The sequence below is a fragment of the Kogia breviceps genome, chromosome X, assembly GCF_026419965.1.
Source record: "Kogia breviceps isolate mKogBre1 chromosome X, mKogBre1 haplotype 1, whole genome shotgun sequence".
NCBI classification, from domain to species: domain Eukaryota; kingdom Metazoa; phylum Chordata; class Mammalia; order Artiodactyla; family Physeteridae; genus Kogia; species Kogia breviceps.
This window is the reverse complement of record NC_081330.1, coordinates 20,313,315-20,331,840: the sequence shown is the minus strand read 5'-3', so window position 1 is coordinate 20,331,840 and position 18,526 is coordinate 20,313,315. Positions and strand designations below refer to the sequence as shown.

General features: G+C 45.5%; 1 long non-coding RNA gene across 1 annotated transcript in view; it reads right to left on the bottom strand.

Moving 5' to 3' along the window:
• The window catches only part of LOC136793407 (uncharacterized), a 516,365-nt gene extending 510,512 nt beyond the window's left edge, over window positions 1-5,853 (bottom strand). The window contains exon 1 of the long non-coding RNA XR_010838619.1: window positions 5,740-5,853. This is a non-coding gene — a long non-coding RNA (uncharacterized lncRNA). The remainder of the gene's footprint in view (window positions 1-5,739) is intronic.
• Window positions 5,854-18,526: the final 12,673 nt, after the last annotated feature.

Genomic DNA, 18,526 nt, shown 5'->3' with positions numbered 1-18,526 from the left:
TATTGAGGATTCGCTAGTGTTTTTTTTGACAGCAGAGGTTCACGTTCAAAATAACTATCTAGGAAGATTAATGGGGCCATTAAGAAGCTATCCCTAAAATCCAGGTGTGAAGCGATAAAGGTTTGTATTAGGGTGGTTACAACAGAAGAGAGAGAAATTGGGGCTGTAAAAAAATTAGAGGAAAAATTAACTGTAACTGGTGATTGGCATGATGTTAGATGACAAGATAGATATGACAAAGACGACCCCAGTTTTCCAGTTGGGGTATTTTTGACAGGAATGACAAAGTCTTGAGGAGTGGGAGATAAAAATGAAGAATTAGAGAAAACCTTTAAGCACATTTATAAATGACTGATGACTCTGAGAAGGTACAGTACTGTAAATAAATGTCAAGTTACTTGACAATTCAACAGAATAAAGAAAATAGTGACTGCTCATGAGACATTCAATGATGACTTTGTTACAACCATCTAGAAAGGCACAAAGCCCTACTTGAGGCAGAGTTCTTGTTTCCTGCTTAGCTGAAAGTTGTGAAAATCTATCTGAACCTAAGCAGAGCACAGTGGTAAATAAGGACATTCTATTCATACCTGGAATTACAGTATGTTCCACTTGCCCCTCTTGATCTACTCTCCAGTCTTCATCCTGTTCTCTGCCTTTAGAAGGTGACCTATATGGACCTTATCAACTGGCGCCCTTCCCTCTGGCTTCCGGATGGACTTGGCCAATATGATCTCCAGTTGGAGATCAGAAGGAGAAGAAAGTAAGGTCAGGGCGTTTGATCCTCTGGCTTCCTTCCTGCGAAATGGCTCTGGCCTGGCTGTGTCCCTTATCCAAAGGCCACTGCTTCTCTCAAGATAGTCTCCCTTTACACAAGTCTTCCCTTCCAAGATCTGCTAACTGCTCCCTCTCTTCATTCATTCCATGGGTCTAGGACTGGTAATGTCTTCACTGCCACCATCCTTGAATTACCACACAATCCCTTGCAGTTTCTCCACACCTACACCTCTATAAACAATCCTTTCATAAATAAATCTCCCACGACTTATGCTAAGTTTCCACTTTATTTCAGTTGGGAACTTACCGATGCAGTAATTACTCCTTAAGTGGCCCCATGAAACAGACTTTGAAAGTGAGATTCTGAGATTGACTTGGTCATATTGAAGAGTATTGGAATAACTTTCTTGATGAGGAAAAAAACAGGAGTCAGTAGGGCTTCCCTGGTGGCGCAGTGGTTGAGAATCCGCCTGCCGATGCAGGGGACACGGGTTCGTGCCCCGGTCCGGGAGGATCCCACGTACCGCGGAGCGGCCGGGCCCGTGAGCCGTGGCCGCTGCGCCTGCGCGTCCGGAGCCTGCGCTCCGCAATGGGAGAGGCCACAACAGTGAGAGGCCCACGTACCACAAAAAAAAAAAAGGAGTCAGTAAACTGTGGCATGCAGTGGCATCATAATCACTGGAATAAAGTCCAGGTAAAGGGCGATGTCTTGAGAAATCAAATGGCCAGAGCAACTAGTCCTTGAAGTCCTGGTCACAGGTTATGGTAGGGGATGCTATCGTGGAATCGTGTGTCCTGTTCTCAGTGGGAATATGGGATCCTGAAGTGCTAATGGCAGGATGACTTAACAATCAATCAGTGACACGGTAGGTGGAATATACACAGTAAGACCCAGGGACAAAATGGCAATCAGAGTACTGACGTGCAGGAACCTGTGGTGATGGTTAACTGATCATGGAGGTCTCAAAATGAAATACAGAAAGCCTACCAATGTGCTGCTTGGCATACAGAGGCAGAAAACATCTTGGTCTACTAAGTCAATTCACAGGCGTGAAGCCCTTGGGGCTGCAGGAGGAAACTATAAATCTTCCTGAAGCCTTCTCCAGAGGTACTGCGGCCATATGCTAGGAAAAGAAAAATACTCAGTTCTTTGGGGGATTATTAGATATAGACTCTGAATTTACACGGATTCCCAGAAACCAAAATGCCACAGTGGCTCACCTGTCAGAATAGGGGCTTTTGGAAGTCAGGTGGGTGGTAGAGGGAGTCTTGGCCTGAGTCTAACAATCGGTTCAATGGGACAGAAGTCTCAACCTGTGGCTATTTGCTCAGTCTCAGGTTAGCTGGGCTGGGAGTAGCAATAGTTAGTAATTGAAAGATTCTCCTTTTTTGTTCCCCGGCCCTCGCAGCAAGGGCTTTTATAGCGGGGTGAGTCAAATGCCCAGCTCCTGGAACCGCCTCTTCCCCAACATGACAGTAAACCAAATCACACACTGCATCCCTGGGGAAATTACAAAGACTAGTGCCGCCATCAAAGACTTGAAAGACACCAGGATGATGATTTTTTTACCACATCCCCACTTAACTGGCCTGTCCGGCTGGTGTAAAAGCTCCAGTGGGTCTTGGTGAATGATAAGCAAATATCACAAACTTAATCACATGGTGCTGCCAATCACAGCTGTGGTTCCGGATACGGTATCTTTACTAGATGGATTCAGAATATCCCTTGGCTCCCGGTAGACAGCGATTGACCTGGAAAATGCTTTCTTTTCCACCTCCATCAGTAAGGAAAATTACAAGCAGTTTGCATTCACCTGGTAGGAACAGTATATCTTCACTATCACGCCCCAGGGCCGTGTCAATTCTCCTCCTCTCTGTCATAATAGGGTCCGGAGGCCCCTCAACATCATGCTGCTCCATTACATGATAACATATGGCTAATGACTTGATGAGAAGAAGCAAGACTCCTAGATGCCTCCTTAAGATATACGTACACCAGAGGGTGGAAGATAAATTTTGCAAAAGTTCAGGAACTTGCCACACGTGTGATGTTTTTAGAAGGTTTAGTGATCTGCGATATGTCTGGATATCCTTCTAAACCAAGGAACGAGTTGCTACACCTTATACTTCCCACGCTGAAGACAGAGGCACGATGCTTGGCAGGCCTCTTTGGATTTCAGAATCAAATATATTCTGCGTTTGGGTGCGCTGTTCCAACACATTTCCCAGGTAAGCCGTAAGACTACACTCTCTGGCTTCTGGTTAGGTCTGGCCAATGGGCAGCCCAGAAAGGAGACTGGAAGGAGGTAGGAAGGTGAGGGGAAGTTATTTATTCCCCTGGCTTCCTCCCTGCAAGGTTGTCTTGGTCTGACCGTGCCTCTAGACTAAGATAACTGGCCCCCCTCCTATCAGCCTCCTGTGTACGAGTCTATCGTTCCGGGTGCCTGTAACAGCTCCCTCTGACATGACTATGCTACTCTTGGTGGATCCTTTATACCTACATCTCTGCCAACAGTCCATTTATGAAGAGTCCCTCTTCAAATTTGCTTAATCTGAATGTACCATGTGCTTCCTATTAGCACCTACTGACAAACCCCCGTGGAAAGTAGGTTTTCCATACGTGCTAATAGACTATATAATCTAGGTGTCATAGTTAAGAGCTTGGGCTCTAGAGCCAAACTAACCAATGTTTAAATCACATGTCCACCATTTCCTAAGCAGTGTGACTTTGGGAAAGGTGTTTTACCTCTGAGGCACAGTTTCATCTGCAAAATGGGAATAGTATTAGTATGTACCTCACAGAGGATTTAATAAGCCACTTTAGGTAAAGGGCTTGGTACAGCACCCAGCATGACGTATAAGTATTCAATAATATGAGTTATTCTTCTCATTCCTTTTACAGCTCCTGGCATTCGCAGAGGAGGGAAGTGCCGTTTGAAAATTCATTAACTAGGGTCCTGTTTACAGTTATATTGTTAACTCTAATTGTTTGTTTGAAATAGTCTCCTGACTTCATTAAAGTAATTATTGCCTGTCAGTAAATGATGGGTTTAAATTTCTGCACATATGCTAGAATTTCACACATCGTGCACTTCACAGCGGGAACCCAGTCTTAGTCAACACTTTCCTGCTCTGACATCTGCACTCAATGCATAGGGTCTTACTTAAGGACAGACATAATGATCCTTCAAAATAAAAGTGTAAACAGCATCATGGGTCTCGTATTTGTTAACGTGCTCCCTTATTGTGAATATTCTAGTTACATTATCTGTATTCGCCCGTCAGCAGCATCACAGCCAGTCAGCAAGGTGTGGTGCAAAATAAGGAACTGGAACTCCAGGAAACTGAGGCAAGGCTGAGGGTGAAGGGAAGGATCCAGGCAGGAGAGCTTGCCAGCCCCGGGAAATCAACCAGGAGCTTGAGTCCAGGGCAAAGTTTGGAATCACAAGTCAAGGGTTCAGGTCTTAGATGCCATATAAGCCTTAGAAAGCTCATGCAAGCAGGAGTCAGGAAACATATCTAGTATTTAAGAAATATCTATCCAATACCTACTATGTGCAAGAATTCATAACAAGTAGTGAGTCAGGCCAACAGATTGGACATAGAAAATAAAGACAAGACAGGGGCCCAAAGTCCAAATTCTAAGCAAACATCCTGAACCAAGACATCTGTAGGAAAAGGCAAGAGTTCAAGTACCCAGACAAGCAACTGAGGCAGGCAACATGGAGAGCTGACAACAAAGGCTTTAGTAACCAAAGCTGAATGCTCCTTCCTAATCAGGGAGCTTCTCCTATGCTTCCTTACCCAGGAATGGCCATGTTCAAGCTCACACATGAATCTTAAGAGTTGCAGGGGACTGGAAGGAAGAATGAAGTTAAAATGAGAGCAGTAAGTAAATCCTAGGACACATGTATAAAATGTACATGTATTAAAAAGTTCATGTTAGAAGTCTTCAGTCCTGCCCAGAAGCCCAACCGTTTTTTTTTTGCTTGTCTGTTTTCATTTCCCACATTACATTATTCATAGGCTGGAATACTTTAAATCTGATAAAAATCAGGTGACTTTCTCACCACCAATAAAGGGAAGAGAGAAATATATGCAGTGAGTTTATGGGGCTGCAAAGGAAAATTCTGGACACCGTGTCTATAAAACTAGGGGTTAGATACCATTCAAGATAGAGGAAAACAGCCTGGCTGTGGCTGAGAGAAAACAGCAATGGAAGACAACAGAAAATGAAACAAACAAGAGAAGGCGAGCTTTGGGTTATGTTGTAACCACCCAGGCCAACACTCTATCCCAGGAAGACCTGGGTTACAGTGGGAGAAGAGGGTGGGAAAGTATTAAAAGAGGTAGGCAGATCCTAAAAACAAGGTTTCTTAATCCTAGAAGGTACCGACTGGCTTTCTAAAAATTCTAATACACAAAACTGTGCAATTGCCCAACCAAAAGTGGGGTTCTATTATCCAAATCACAAAAGAATTTTACTTTTTCTCAAAGACAGACTTCCCCAAGTACACTTAATTAGCTAATCATGCGCATCTAAATGGTTTGACAAAAGTAAACATTGTAATTATATTTGTCTATGAATAATACAGCCATGTATTTTACATTATACATGGTTTTCAAAATAAATCTGCCTATGAATATACAATTCTGTCATGTATTCTTGGAGAGCCATGGGTTGATACATGACCTAGGTTGGGTTCCCCCAGAAGCTGACTCTGAGACAAGAATGTGATACAAGTGGTATATTTGGGTGGGGGGATGTGATCCCAGGAAGCACGAGTAGGAAAATAGGGAAGCGTTGCAGGGAGAAAAGGAGGCCGATATGGAGCGATTACTGAGCAGGTCACCACTGTGGGTAACTGGGGCTCAATCCCATTAGGAACCTCTGAAAGACAGTACAGAACACTCCTCAGAGTTATCTCAACAGAGTGGGAGGGAGTCGGGGTATTTACGCACCAACTGTTGAGGGCTGCTTCATTGGTTGGAAGAGATGTGTTCACTCCCCAGCGTAGGTCACACGGGCACCAGACACCAGAAAAAGCACACAGAAAAGTACTTGGTACTTGCAGTTCAAAGATGTCAGACGGGTACATGCAGAAATGATGAGTGCCCAGGAGATGTGAATGGGGTTCATCTCTCAGTGTAGCTGCAACACACCCACAACTTCTTCCAGCTACCTGAAGGATAGAAGAATACGTTGAATGGCATTTCAAGGCATCTCCCAACTGTGTAATTCTTTAATTGTATAAAGAAAATATCTAAGATTGTTATAATTTTTAATACACGAATATACATTGCTAGAGACTGAATGTTTGTGCCCCCCCCCACCAAAATTCTTATGTTGAAACCCAACCCCCAAGGCGATGGTATTAGTAGCTGGGGCATTTGAGAGGTGATAAGGTCATGAGGAGTGAGCGCCCTTATGAAAGACAACTCAGAGAGCTCCCTCTCCTTCTGCCATGTGAAGTTACAGCAAGAACAGCCGTCCACGAACCAGGAAGAGAGCACTCACCCGACGGTGAATCTGCCAGCACCTTGAGCTTGGACTTCCCAGCCTCCAAAATTGTGAGAAATGTTTCTTATTTAAGCTGCTGAGTCTATCATAGTTTCATTACAGCAGCCCAAAAGGCCTAATACACACATATACACACTGATGAAAGAACTTGGATCAATATAAGTTTCAAGAAGGCAAGGACCACGGATGTCTTGTTTACTACTATAACCTCTTGTTCACCCTGTACCCATTACTGTGTCTGTCACACAGGAGGCTTTCTGATCAACAGTTGTTGAACAAATGAAAAAGTAGGGAATCAAAGTACTCAATTCAGTTCGTGTTTACACTGCTCTGGTTGACTAGTCATCTACAGCCTTTTGCTATTTGAACAGAAGTCTCCTTTCTAGCAGAGGTCAGCTAATACTCTACAGAATCACAATTTTCAGTGAGGGAAAGAGTTCCTCTTCAAGTGAACAAATGACTGTGTTTTACAATAGCATGACAGGTTCTTAATTGATTTGCTAATAGTTCTTCCCTGTATATGGTCATTAACTCCAGTTGCATCTCTGGCATAGTACAATGTGTGTATATCTACGCCACATACAGATACGTTTGCATACATATAAATAAACAGGAGCCTATGCAAATGGGTTGACTATATCTGTATCAATTTTCTCTTATGGTACACTCCCAAGTTTTGACAATTGGTTTAGCACAATTTAGCTGCAAGTACTCAAAATATTCTTCAATGTGGGGAACTAACAAAATGCCTTTTCACAAGCTGCAGAAGAAAGTTCACAAGAAAATTAGGGCAATTTTGCATAGCAACTTGTATATTTACATATCAACAATCCATTTAATGAAGAGCACCAAAAATAGCAGATCGAGTAAGTCCAGAAGCTGCAAACACAACACATCCTGCTAAATTCAAAACAATAGCAGTTGAGCAAGCCGGGTCTGTGTTCTAATATTGGAAAAATCCAATGCTTCTTAAAAAAAATCCTGGCTTGCCTTCTTCGAACTAGGAGTATCTGTATGCTGATCACATAGGATGTGGTCCTTATCTCCAAATCTCAGCCATCCTAGTGAACTCACTTCATTTCTTAAGTACTTTCCTGGTCCTGACAGTGAGTCAATCACCCATCAGTGACCGAGTGCCCACTGTGAGCTGAACACTGAACTAAATGTTATTGAGGACAGACCAAAGAAACAAGGCTCAGTTCCTGCCCGTGAAGAGTCACAACCCTGTTGCTTAAATAGGACATACAATTCAAATAATAACCCTTAAAGATGCTTACAAAGCAACATCAAGCAGTGCCAATTAAGAGTGGGGAGAGGAAGAGTGAAAAGGGATTGTGGCGGAAATCTAAACACCCATGAAGTGGGTAGATGGGAAAATAAATACATATTGACAAATCTTAAAATAGTTGTACTAGCAGAGGGGTTGCAAATCAGTTGCCCCCAATGGAAGCAGTTTGTAGCATACTTGGCCAGCCCAGTGTGTTTTAAAAATGTGTAACTGAATGCCTACAGGCTCTATCACGCCCTATTCATGTTACCTCTGGTAGTTGCACGCATTCACAGTTACTTACTGGCCTGGCCAGTGAAGACACCTAAATTTGCTCTCCCTGAATCAGAGGCAAAATAGGTTAGGATCTTGCTACTCAAAGTTGTGCTCCATGGACCAGCAACAGCATCACCTGGGAGCCTGTTAGAAACGCAGAACCTCACGCTCCACCCCAGACCTGCTGAATGAGAATCTGCATTTTAACAAGATGCAGACTAAAGTTTGAGAACTACTGGTTTAGGATACATAAAAGAAAGGCCTACCTCAGCCAAGCATACTTATAAATGGAGACTGTGCTACCCACCAAATGATAACACAGGGTGAAAATAAAACCAGCTTCAAAACCGCTGAGATCATATAAACTACATATAACATACCTCTAATGATTCTTAAACATCGCTGTTCATCAGAATCACCTGAAGTGCTTACAAATTCTCTGGCTCTACTCCGGTAGAGATCTTGATTGAGGATGTGTAGGGTGGAGCCTTTCAAACATACCCACCCAGGCGATGCTGAGTGCTATAGATCCAAGTGGGTCTAAGGCAAATTCCTGTGTCAAAGCCCTAACCCCAGTGTGACTACATGTAGAGATAGGGCCTTGAGGAGGCCGTTACCATTGAATGAGGATATAATGTGGAGCTCTCATCCACGAGGATTAGTGGCCTTAAAAAAAGAGGAAGAACTCTCCCTCTAGAGTGCTCAGAAGAAACGCCACATGAGGACACAGCGGATGTGTACAAGAGACTCCTCGCCAGAGCCCGACCATGCTAGCACCCTGAGGTCAGACTTCCAGCCTCCAGAACTGTGAGAAAAGAAATGTTGAAGCCACCCAGCCTGTGGCGTTTTGTTACAGCAGTGGTCCTCAGACCTCACTTTGCCCTGGACAGGCCTTCTTGTGTAGTTCGAGTCTCACAGGGAACGCGGACTGCTTCTCGGTATTTTCTACCCTGAGGATTTCAGCAAAAGATCCCAGGAAAGTGCACCCCTATACTCCTAAAAAAAAAAAGAGAGGGGTGGGAGAGCATCAAGGGGCAGCTGTTCCGGTAAGAGTGGGGCACTCCAGGTTGCCTGTGCTGCTGAGGATGGGATGGGGTTCCCACAGGCAACCACAGCGGGAAAGGGGAAGCCAGGCTGGCCCGTCCCCCTCCCTCCACGTGCACTTGTCAGCTGAGTTGGCATTTGGCCTCACTTTCCACTCACTCCAGAGCCCTCTGCCCTGCCTTGACCTCCAAGCCTCATCGCCAAACACGATTGCTGTGGGGACTGAATTCATGCCTGAGTGCAGATATCTGGCCTGGGGAATTTTGTGGTTGGTTTGCCCTGGGCCTCCTGCCTTTTTGCAACCTCAACTCAAGTGCACAAATTGTTAAGTACAAACCCCGGGTCCCTCTCTCCACCTCCCGTCTAGCTGCTGCATCTCAGTGCTCCCCAGCTCTCCCCTGCACCCTGACCATGGTGTCTCCCCACATTTCTCATCTCCATAGCAACAGTCAGGGTTGTATTTGTTGGGGTAAGTAGATCAGGGATTTCCATTGGCAGAAATGGAGGCAAAGAATTCCCCAGTAAGTGTAAAGACACAAACACTGTAGAACACTGCTTTTCAAACTTTATTATACATCGGTGTCACCTGGACAGCTGGTTATAATGCAGATTCGGGGGCTCCTATTCTGATTCAGTAGGTGAGGCCCAGGAATCTGCATTTCAACAAGATTTCAGCTGATTCTGATGTAGGCGATCAGAGGACCACACTTTGAGAACCACTATTTGGATCCACAGCTACAGAATCACAATCCTTCATCACAGAGATGAAACATTATACCTCTGAACTCTGGTTTAAACAGGAAAGGTGAGCTCTTTCCCTGTGATGGACATGGGTCAATGAACCACCCTATTAAATATCTCGACATGAGGATAGAAACTTCTATCCTAGGAGAGACCTGAGGTTGCGTTTCAGAGACAGAAGCCATTTATTCCACACCTGCAATGTCTTTCCTAACATCTAAGAGCAGAACCTTCTCTTGGTCTCCCACAGGTGACCTGTTATTTTGCCCCCAACCCTGACAGCAGCTTTTGAAGTGGCTTTTCCTACTTGAATTTTTACTTTGCCCCAGGCCAGAAAACCTCCACATTGTCACCAGATTTTTCTTTAAAAAAAAATAAAAGGTCTGATCATGGTTCTTCCCTGCTTACAAACCTTATGACACTAGTTCTCAAATTGCTGTGTGCTCTGTCTAGAAGGTTTTATATATATATATATATATATATATATATATATATATATATATTTTAAGATTCTTTTGATGTGGACCATTTTTAAAGTCTTTATTGAATTTGTTACAATATTGCTTCTGTTCTGTGTTTTGGCCTTTTGGCATGTGGGATCTTACCTACCCAACCAGGGATCAAACCCACGCCCCCTGCATTGGACAGCAAAATCGTAACCACTGGACGGCCAGGGAAGTCCCAAGGAGGTTATTTCTTTAAATGCAGGTCCTTGAGCCCGCTTCCCGACGCCTCACAAGCTAGCACACACACGCACATGCAGTTTTAATTCTGGAGATTCATGGTAGGGCCCAGGAATACGCACTGTAACAAGCTCCCCAAGTAATTCTGATGCAAACTGTGGATAGACCAATGCTAACAAATTCATGCAGGAACTATCCCAGGAACCATTAGCATTGTTCACTTGGGGCCTTCAGGAGACACCACTGAGCTCTTAGGACTTCAAGTTCTGTGGGGTTGTACTGGGGAGATGTTTGGGGCCTGAGAAGCTTCCTGAGTTTCGGAGATCCCACACACTGGCTGGTTCCTGAGCAGGGGAACGGTGAGATAAAAACACTGAAAGTGATTATTTAAGCAACCACATCTGAGCACAACCCGAGAGCAGATGGGGTTCGAGATTCAGAAGAACTTAGAAGGTGAGGAGCTACAGAAAGCAAACCAATGGGTCTCCGAATTGACTACCTCAGTTCCGGGTTTTTTGCCTGTTTTTTGTTTGTTGCCTTCAAGAACTCTGATGAGAGTGGAATCCTGAAAAACACAGCAGGAGAGAAATAACCAGAAGCCTTCCTCGGAAAGGGAATGGCCAGACCCCAGAGATCAGCTGCTTTGGGAGAATCCAGGCCCAGGACACGCAACTGTGCTCTCCCTTCTCCTGCTGCACTTTTAAGTCAGAGGAAAAAAGGTTTAGAAAAAGAAAAGCAGAAAAGGACAGGCAAGGAGCAAAGCAAAAAACACACTCCGTGCCTAGGGGATTGGCAGGGGGGGCTTGTGGGGAGAAACAGATGAGGATTCAGAGCGGGGCTTTTTTTTTTTTAATTGAGTAAGGAAATAATTCCACAGCATTAAGTGCCACATCACACCAGAGACTGAGCAGAGCAGCCCGGCCCAATACCGCATGCCATATGGTGAGTTAGAAGCCGAGTGTGCCTGGTGCCCCCAGCTCAGAGAAAAGGCTACCTTTCAGAAGCTGATAATTTTGCAGACCACCTGGGGTTCTTTCACAGTAGCATCCCTTGGGACCCAAGGCTGCTTTATTCCCCCCTCCCCCCGCCCCCCCCGCCGCAAGGACTGGCGACTGTGTCAAGCAAAGGTGGATTTTTCAAACTACATGTTTCAGTGCAGCCAACAATGAGGCATCAGCATGGTTCCAGGAAAGAGTTTGCACTGATTTCAGTCTTTGAGCCAGTAAAGTTACTTGATGAGAAATCGCCAGTAATAAAACCTAATTTCAGGGATATTCATGATGCCCCCCACCCCGGCATCCCTCATTTCAACTATTTAGGATTTTCTAGTGTTACACTTCAACAGATGAGGTGTGGACCCTTGCTCTGGACGTACCCTTCTACACGCACACACACACGGGTCCCATTCTTAAAACTCCCCTGTCCCATTAAATCAGGCACACAGATGAGTGACTGCTAATCTGACAGCTGAGTCCAGCTTAGTGTATTAATGGGCACCAATGGCCAAATGATCACACTCAAATATGTCAGATAAGTAACACTGCGGTTAGGCGTCAGAGCCGGGTTCCGATGCCAGCTCTACCACCTATTAGCAGCCTGACCTTGAGTGAGTCACTGACCCACTGTGTGCCTCCAGTTTCTCATCTGCAAACCAGAGAAATAATAGTATAAATCTCCAAGGGGGGGGTTAGCACCATTCAATGAGGTAACATATGCATAGCATCTAGCACAGACCCCATCACAGAGCAAATGTCCAATAATCTCTAGCCATTTTAATGTTGCCAACGTCACTCCTCTCTAGCACTGTGGGCATTTCCGCAAGAAAGTTCTAGAGACACGTTAACAGTGGTAATTCCGGGTATCAGAGAAGTTAGTCAAGCGCAGTTGAGTTTGGGACCTTGCTGATTCCAGCACACCCAGAACAGAAGTCATCAGAAATCCTGGATCCTGCCTTACTGCTGGCTTGTCCCAAGCCTCTCAGTGTTTCTGTCTCCTGACCACAAAATGGGATTACACTGGGGCCAAATGGTTGCCTCCACATGAAAGCCAATAAAGGGAGCCTAAAGAAAACACGAGGCAGGGCTGCTCTGATCCTTGGTACTGCTCAGTGGGCTATTTTTGGCACTCTGTCCCCACAGCATGTCTCTGTTTTTCATTCCGCGCCAGAACCAAATTCCAATTAGGGGTTCCTCGACAGTAGGAATTCTGCCGCAGAGAATAAAATAATTGTGACATGTTTGTTTTAAAGCTGATTTTTCTTAATAAACCATCTGTTGGGGATAAACTGATACCTTACGAAAAGTTCTTTTTTACAGATCAGCAAGTTTAAAGGTCCACAGTAGTATCTGTGCTTAGGCAACCCTTATACTAGTGGCAGAGTCTACATTTTTTTAACATCTTTACTGGAGTATAATTGCTTTACAATGGTGTGTTAGTTTCTGCTTTACAACAAAGTGAATCAGCTATACATATACATATGTTCCCATATCTCTTCCCTCTTGCGTCTCCCTCCCTCCCACCCTCCCTATCCCACCCCTCTAGGTGGTCACAGAGCACCAAGCTGATCTCCCTGTGCTATATATGGCTGCTTCCCACTAGCTAGCTATTTTACGTTTGGTACTGTATATATGTCCATGCCACTCTCTCACTTCGTCCCAGCTTACCCTGTCAGACTACATGTACAACTGCTGATTAGGTGTCTAATTACACTTCCACTCTGGGCAGTCAGGAAATGCCCTAAACCCAGTCTATCAAAGTGATTCGCTGGGGACAGCCAGCATAAGATACCCACATGGGCGATGTGAATAAGCAAGCAAACGGTAAACACACAGGGACCAGAATGAATGAGGGAATCAGAAGGGATCGGTCTTCTAGAGAGAAGACATTGCACCCTCCAGGTGAAGTGATCAATGGCCCTTTTAGGCAAAGCCTGGGAGTCACAAGGTGGGGCACAAGGCCTAAGCAGCCTCCTAATAATTCTTCAGTAATTTTAATAATTATAACTATAATATAATTATAATAATTAGTAGGCTGAAGTCAGCCTACTAATAACCCTCCAAAGCTTGCAGTTATCCCACCATTGTCGCTCTAACCTTGGGTTTAGTTGATCATAATTAAATTAATCTGATCAATTAAATAGCAGTAATGGGAGAGGAGGCAATGATCCAGATTCATTTAGTTTTACCATATCCAAGAGCCATTGTCCCCAGAGCCACAGCATCTAGGATCCTGGGGTAATAAATGCAAATAAAACCCAAGAACAGAGACTGGCCTGGAAGAATCTATGAAGGTACTGACACACGGCCAACGCCACATCATAAAGGTCAATGTCTGCACTTCAAGCCTGTTTTGAGCAGAGAAGCTTTCACAAAGTTTTTATAAGCCCCACTTCCCCTGTCCACTTCCACTAAATATGACCCCTTCCCAGTTATAATAGGCATATGACCCAGGGGCGGTGGTGGAGGAAATATCACAAGTGATGGTATACATTAGTTGGCGTTACAACTTTCAATTTTTGCCCTTGGCTGTCTCTGATACCTCCTTTTCCAGTGTCTTATCTCATCCATTGATTTACAAAGTCAGCCAGGAAAGGACTCCTCGTCAGCACGCCAAACCTCAAAAATCCTAAATTCTAGACGCTTATGTACCATATAAGAGAAACGTCAATTTTTGTCTTTTTTCCACCTTTACCCTATTTACAGGGAGGTGACAGCTCGGTCTAAGCCATGGGTGTATGGCACACATACTTCGCTCAATTAGATGAGGAAGAAAGGAACAAAGGGAAGCCATAGATGGATGGTCATCCAAAGCCTTTCTGACTTTCTGATAATCAGGATCGTGGCAGAGAAAGGGAGTTGAAGCAAAGTTTCAAAAGTTTCTGCACCTCCCCCGCTCCAAAGTTCACTGTTAACTCTCTTAATATTAGACTTTATTATGCATAACAATAGAATTATTCATTATTACGATGGATGTGTAGTGGTGGCCTTTGGAAAGATCACACTTGGGCTTCTGCTTTCTAATTTCTCAGTAAAGGAATGCTGGGTATTCTAGGGAAAGGAAGAAAGGACACTAGCGCAAGCCTTCTCTACTGGCCACCAAAGAGGCCCCAGTGGGGTGCCCGACCGAAGATAAAAACGGGTGCCCTGATCTCTATGCGACTCATCAGGCATCTTGTAGGCCGTACTTGCTACCTTGCCTCAAAAGCAAATGCCAACTGAAAATCTGAACCAATGTTTATTTTGCCCAATTTTGTTATTTTGTGATGTCAGCAGCCAGGTCCACCTTGTGCCTCTCGCTCTCCCTGCATTTTAGACTCTCATTAAAGTATGTCTAAGCACCATGGATGATCGGGCCTCAGTCATCATGTTGTGAACTGGCTGAGGGTTGTTTCTCGTCAGCTGCAATTCTCACAATATGGTCTTCCCTCCTGGGCTTTCAGCACAAACAAAAGCAAGACCCACCTGCAGCTGTACCACCTGCTAGCCCCCCAACTGGAAACTAACGCACAGTTGGCAGAGGCTTTGGCAACCCTCTGCACCTTTAGCCTCACAGATGAATCCAGGCACTGTTTTAATCTCCGCCCCTCCCCCCCCCCAGGCCCAAGAAGAGACAGTGGAATCCATCAGCAATCTAGAAGCTATTAATCTCAGGACTTTCCTTTCAGCCTGAAGAATGCCCCTTCACTGGTTCCTGCTACTAATGTAAAGAGCTGATTCAAAGCACACTGCTTCCGTGCCAAGATTTCACTTTTGGATTTCTTTATCTTTTCCAGCCTGCTCTGTGCCTCACATCAGATGGTCTGGGATGGGGAGGGAAGAAGCAAGGAGCCAGAGAGGGGGAAGGATGAAGAAGGAAAAGAAGGATCTTTTTTTTTTTTTTTTTTTTGGAGCTAGAGCCTGCCTCATGACACATTCAGAGCTCCCTCCAGCCTGTGCCAGAATCTGAAGTTTCAAACGGCATCCAACCTTCTGACTTCATTTCAATTCGACAAAAGATGTATGGGGCATTGACTTTAAGTAAGGTCCTGTGCTAACCTGCAGGGGATGTGGCCCCTAGGCTTTAAGAAGATTCTGGTTTGGAGGGGAAATGAGAAAGAGACAAAACTAACTAGGAAGTACAAGGAAATGCAGTGGCTACTCTAGTAAACACAGGGAAATCAAAGATACAGGAGGTCAGGGAGTCAGCCCTAGGATTTCGCAGCACCACTAAGGGCAGAGCGCTACAAGGCGGGAGAGGAAGCACCGGTACAGGGCTTCTATACCCATTCCTGAGCTCCCTCTCCAAATGGCAAGGCTTCAAAACATGTTGAATACGGTTCCCAGCCTAGTCTTACACATGACAGAATAGGGACTCACCTCACCACATGACTTAGGAGCAAAGAACACCTCCTCGGGGCTTCCCTGGTGGCGCAGTGGTTGCGGGTTCGCCCGCCGATGCGGGAGACACGGGTTCGTGCCCCGGTCCGGGAAGATCCCACGTGCTGCGGAGCGGCTGGGCCCGTGAGCCATGGCCGCTGAGCCTGCGCGTCTGGAGCCTGTGCTCCGCAGCGGGAGGGGCCCCAACAGTGAGAGGCCCGCGTACCACACACACACACACACACACACACACACACACACACACACACACACACACACACACACACACAAAACTTGAACGTGTGAGGACTCCTCACGGCGTACGTTCCACTCTGTATAACTGGTAAGAGGCGGCCTTAGCTGGGACTCCTAACTCCATCACCTCATCCTGGACATGTGACTTAACCTTTGTGGGTGTCCATGTCCTTGCCTGTACCACAGTGATAATGGTGACATTGCTTGTGCAGGGCTGGAGGATAGTGCAGGCTCGGCCAAAAATTCACAGTTCTGTGGACAGCTGGCCCTGATGGTGAAGAGACATGTGAAAGAGGGAAAAACCGATGGCTGTGCACCTCGTAAGGACTCCACGATGAGGGGGAGAAATACAAGCTTGTCTGTCGGAGCACAGAAGGTGCTTTTAAAAACTTCCAGAAGGGAATTCCCGCAGGAGGTTGGGCCTGTGGGGTAGAGTGAAGCCTGGATGGGAGCAGCTGTTAAGCGCATCTGACAGGAAGAGGCCTCGTGGGAGTCATCAGGGCCAATCTAGGGGCCAGTGAGGTGTACTCCCTTCCCCTGGGTATTTGTCATGGAGGGGGGCTGAGGATGGAACTTTCAGGAATGAGGTCCTATACTGAACAGGAATCGAAGGGAGGTTGTTCTGGGGGTGAGGTTACAGGGATGAAGCCTGTGGTTAGGGGCTCTAGTGATCATTAAAAGACTTGTAGCCAGATGGAGAAAACGCAAAGTCTGGGGAGGGTGAGAGGGGTGGAATGTTCTATCTGCCCACATGAGAAGCCAGACACTGGCTTCCCTGCTGTCTCCTTACCTACCCCTTCAAATTTCCTTTTCACCATTTTTTTTTTTTTTTTTTTTTGTAACACAGTCTTTTGGTTAGTTGGGACCGGGACCGTGGTGTTAATGTCTTTATATGGAGGGATTCAAGCAACCTCACACCCTTGAATTCCCAAATGAGATGACTTGGGTGGCAGAATCTGTGTCGTGGGCACCGTAAAATTCAAAAGCAGAAACTTGAAGCAAGAGAGAGTCTTTTGAAGCAAGCAAACAAAACCCCACAGGGTCAATACAGAAAGCGAGTGGATCTGGAACAGTTAGGAAAAATAGAATAGCTCCTCTGGGGTGGAGCCCGCGTGTCCAGGCTCACTGGGGTGCGTCTACGGCTGATGCCTGACGCGCTGCAGCTTCTCCCCGATCAAGTCCCTCACTCGTCTAGCAACTTCCTTCCTCTTTCTTCCTTGGATAGTCAGTGTTGCTGTGTTAGATCATGAAGCCTCACGCCCCAAACTTCCCAACCAGGTGACCTTTTCTGGTGGACACCAATGGCAATGCCTAAGCCACAACTGTGCACAGGTAACTCTGCCAGCCTCTAACCAAGAATGGGGCACAAGGGCCACACGGGACGAGGTGCTCTGGGGAAGAACGATTCCAATCTAAAGGAAGGAGGCAAGACTGGAATTTCTGGCAACAAGGTATAATAATGCCCCTAGACGAAACCTGAATCTGCTGGCTCTGGAGAGGACCCTTTGGTGTCAGAAGGAGAGCATCTGGGGAATACAGGCCTCACTTGAATTAGAGAAACATCTCTCCTGTTTTCCGAGGGAGCAGAACAGAAGGCATCTGCTCTGCTACCTGGCTTCTCTTCCTTCTGTACTTATCACTTCGTGTTCACAGTATTGCTCACAGCTGAAGGTTAAGCTTTACAATATGTACAGAACACAAGCCCACAGCTCTTCAATTTCTAGAATATTCTCTGGCCATGCATGCTACAAAGGTGAAAGATCCCATGTCTTTTTGCCCAACTATTTTGAGATTCGTTTCATCAAGATAAAACCCCAATCATTTAGTCTTACCATAGCCTGATTTTCACTTCTTTTGTGGCTCTTGCAAGATATTCAAATGATCACATGTTGCAACGTGGCAAGAGAGATGTCACAGTCCACTCACCGCGAAAGAGGCGGGGGGGGGGAGAGAGAGACAAGACAAAAAGCAACAGAAGGAGCAGGGGCACAATGTGGTGGGAGGGATGAAAGGGCGAGAGAAGAGATCTATTCAGGGAGATAAGCTTTAGCAGATCCGTGCTCAGAGTTCCCGAAGCCAGCAGGGTCAATTTAGAATTGATCTGGGAGACAGAAAGTTTTAATGCATTCTGTACTTGTTTCTACTCCCCACCAGCACAGTATATTTTTATGGCTGGTCTTTTTGCACAAGCCTAAAAAGTGCATAACTGAAGAGAGAAAGCATTGCACGTACTAAACAGAGGTTGGTGCAACACACATTTAGTGCAGCTCCCAGTGATCTGCATTTGCTCCATTTCCACCCACTGGACTGCTAGATAATGGGAATTGGAGTCTGAATGTCTAGGCTGGGGCAGAATACACCCCCTGGAATTTTTTTTTCTGAATCTCTATTTATCAAGCTCCCTGACTGATGTGAAAATCCATACAGCAGAGATGACATCAACTCTTTTTCTTTTTCTTCCAAAGAAGAATACTCTTTTTACAAGTAGTTCATCCTCTAGGCTGCAGACTGAACACAATTTTTTTTTAAGTCTAAGCATTAATTAGAGAGATAAAGAAATGTATCTCCCTTTGTTCAGAAGGAGAATTCTATTGAGCCTTTGACAATG